The sequence below is a fragment of the Zootoca vivipara genome, chromosome 17 (assembly GCF_963506605.1).
Source record: "Zootoca vivipara chromosome 17, rZooViv1.1, whole genome shotgun sequence".
In the NCBI taxonomy this organism is placed as follows: Eukaryota; Metazoa; Chordata; class Lepidosauria; order Squamata; family Lacertidae; genus Zootoca; species Zootoca vivipara.
The window spans coordinates 36,785,022-36,788,462 of record NC_083292.1 but is presented as its reverse complement, the minus strand read 5'-3'; the positions used below and the strand labels follow the sequence as shown (position 1 = coordinate 36,788,462).

The 3,441-nt window shown below is 43.3% G+C and overlaps 1 long non-coding RNA gene across 1 annotated transcript; it reads right to left on the bottom strand.

Annotated features, from left to right (window-relative positions):
• Nucleotides 1-1,809: 1,809 nt before the first annotated feature.
• LOC118076048 (uncharacterized) lies at nucleotides 1,810-3,161 on the bottom strand. Its single transcript, XR_004691463.2, has 2 exons — nucleotides 3,040-3,161; nucleotides 1,810-2,182 (listed from the first exon to the last, which is right to left on the bottom strand). It is a non-coding gene; the product is annotated as an uncharacterized LOC118076048 (long non-coding RNA).
• Between the last annotated feature and the right edge of the window lie 280 nt (nucleotides 3,162-3,441).

Below are 3,441 nucleotides of genomic sequence, written 5' to 3'. Positions count from 1 at the left end.
TGTGGCAGATAAGTGTATTATTTACACAACATGACTTTGGAAGTTATGTGTGAAATCTAGGTACCCATGACTTTATATGTGAAAATAATTAAATTGTAGCAATATGATGTGGGAGAGCAAAGAGCTAAAAGAAAAGAGGGCACTCATCAGCACCAGTAGAAGAGGTGATGATGAATGAGGAAGTGGGGAGAGAGGGGGTAGGGGGAGATTCACTCGGGAGAACACCATAATTCAAGAGGCTGGGTTCTAAAGCCCCCCTCTCTCTAATACTGAATAAAAAGCAGATGGTAAGGACATTCCTTGTCTTTGTACATTCCTTGGCAACCAGCCATGAAAGTTGCTGGCAGCAGCCTGACAATTGGTTGCTCAGATTGCACCTGAATCAGCCCCACATTTCTCACACGGCCCCAGCCTTTTCCAATTTTTCACCCAACTTGAATGAATACATTAATGCAAGGGGTGGACAAGAAAAGTCATTCTGGCTGGAGTTGCAGGGAATTGGAGCCCAACAACAGCTGTCCACAGGTTCTCCCCATCAGAAGAGGCTACTGCAGCAGGGCAATGGCTCATCCAGTCCAGCATCCTGTTCTCACAATAACCAACCAGATCTCCCAATTGGTAGCTCACCATCAGGATTTGACCACCTGAGTGACTCTCCCCTCCTGTTGTGTCTAGAATCTGGCATTCAGAAGCACTGCTGCCTTGAATTGTGGAGGCACAGGAACACCATCATGGCTACTGGCCAACCCTCTCTTAAAACCACCCAAGTTGGTGGCCATCACTGCCTCTTGTGGGAATGAATTCCATAGTTTAACTATGTGTGGTTTGAAGAAATGCTTGAATCTGTCCTGATGCTAAGCTGATGCCAAACATATTGATTTGCTTTGGACCACATCAGCAAGGCTGAGTGGGGTGGGTGGGTCTTGTTGTCTGGGCAGCTCAGAACATCCATACAAATTGCCCAGGCTTGCACTCTGGAGAAGTCACGTCAGTGTTGCTAAAACAGTAGTTTGACTTCAGCCCAAGACGCACACCCCATTGTTTACAAGACAGATGAATGCCAATAAGAACAGATGAGCTGCCTCAGGGACCCCCTGAACCCTTATATCTCAGCTCAGTCACTGAGATCATGCAGGAGGACTGTTGGTCATTTCCTGAGTTGGCGAGACTCAGTTGACAACAAAGAGGAGATCCACTGAAATTTAATAAATGATCATCAAATATCTGGTTAAAGAGATATTAACAGTCTATGGCTTTTTAATGTGTGTGTGCTGGCTGTGTGTGTTATCACTTTGCTTTGCTTTTGTCTTTGTTTTATTATGTATTTTGTGTTTTCAGTTTGAGTTTTTATGTTGTGAACTACCCTGTGATCTTTGGGTGAAGGGCAGTATACAAATTTAATAAATAATGATGGTTGTGAATGGATGGGTGGTGATTTCATAGAAGACAAACCAAACCAACAGCACAAGGCATTGCCACAAATTCAGATTTATTCATTCATATCCCAGACACCATGGAGAAAATGAAAGCACCATCTATTTGCAGAAAAAAAGACTCTTTCATTTGGATTTTTGAGGCCGATTGAAGAATTTCAGTTTCATGGGGGGATACAGGAATGAAGCTGGAGGCGTCTAACTGTGAGGTTAACTCAGGAAGGCAACAAGCAGACATTAAATATATATTTTTTGACATTGATCTCAATACCTCAGGTTTTGGGCTGGCAAACAGCAAGCTGGCTTTCGCTTCTGGGTGTTAGGATTTCTATCAAGCTTCAGATCCAGAGCCCATTTAATATTTTCTAAAGTGCTCAGAACTTGTACTGCTGGCAAGTATAGCGAGACTGGTTGCAATAACCCCGGCTAGAGCAGCAACATGGGGAGCAGCCACATCTAGAACAGCAGCTACGTCTGTGGCAGCAGCAGGGAGAACAACCACATCTGGAACAGCTGCTGCGCCCCTGGCAGCAGCAGGGAGAACGGCCACATCTGGAACAGCAGCTACGCCTGTGGCAGCAGCAGGGAGAGCTGCCACATCTGGAACAGACTTGGCGGCTTTGGCAGCAGCAGGGAGAGCTGCCACATCTGGAACAGACTTGATGGCTTTGGCAGCAGCAGGGAGAGCTGCCACATCTGGAACAGCAGGAACTCTGGCCTCCACAACAGGACATTTTGAGGGAATGAAGCTGAAAGAAACAAATAAGGATTTACTGTAATCAAACCACGGTATGTTCACTATGCATTGTTCAATATGTGTGCATCTTGGAAATAATGATTTTCCTAAAGTTCTTTTCTGTTCAGCATTATTTATGTCTATATAATATTTTAGCTTTTTCAGATGAATGTCAAATTGTAACATTTAATTCGTTCTTATTCAGTATCCTCAAATCTTACCACTTGAGATTTTAATATGCAATCAAAATCAATAGTTTGAATATGATTCCCTCCCCACTCCTTCTGAATTTGAAACCTGAGCAACTTAACACTTTCAGTCTGTTGCATATTATTTAAGCAGCCTTCAGATATGTCTACTTGCTTTCCGATGCATTCAAAGAATGTTGCATACCAACCCTCAAATGTTTTTCAGATATGCAATTCCCTTTGCAGCTCTAGATTGTTCTGGATGAAGCCAATTGCATATGGAGCAATCCAAGGATACTTCGACCCAATCTGGCCAAGTCCAGTATCAACTTTAATCTGCCCCTTTAAACTGAAAATCTGACTAGATCCAAAACAAAGCCCTCAGAACGATCCCATGGATGTCACACTTCCTTGAGTTTGGCCTATCCAGTATTAGGTCAATATTCAGAAACTATCTGAATAGTCTCAGAAGATTTAAATAGTTGCCATCAGAAATGTATGGTTCTCAATCACAGCAAAGAGCACATCAAAAATCAAGCTGTAAAGTAGACAGCCGGATGGATCTGATCCTTAAAATATTTTTGGTAGAGCCACCCAGTAACACAAATTTCAGGACTGGGGTTCTGGAAGACATTCTAAGCTACCTAAATTATCAGTTTCCCAGCAATTGAATTCAACTTACCTTGTACAGCAGTCAGAACCTGTCAGCTCAATGGAGATTCAAGTCAACGAGTGAAGAGCTCAGAGACAGAGGTTCCTTTTGTAGAGCTCCAAGAGCCCTGCCTCCTTGAAAATGAAGCACCACCAATGAATGGACACATGCTTCATTGCTACTCAAAGCACATGTCTATGTGTTGCATCCACTATCTACCAATCACATATTCATTGAGTTTATCCACATCTTGCACTATGACAGCATTTCCCCAAGGTCTGTAATTAGGCACCATTTGATGTTTACCACGCTATAATCTTCACATCGCACACACTCTTGGGGAGGTAACTTCAGAAGTGTGGTTTCTTGAATAGCAACACTGGGAAGAATGGAATGGACCTCCTCACTGGCTCCATGTGGCTGAACATCCCC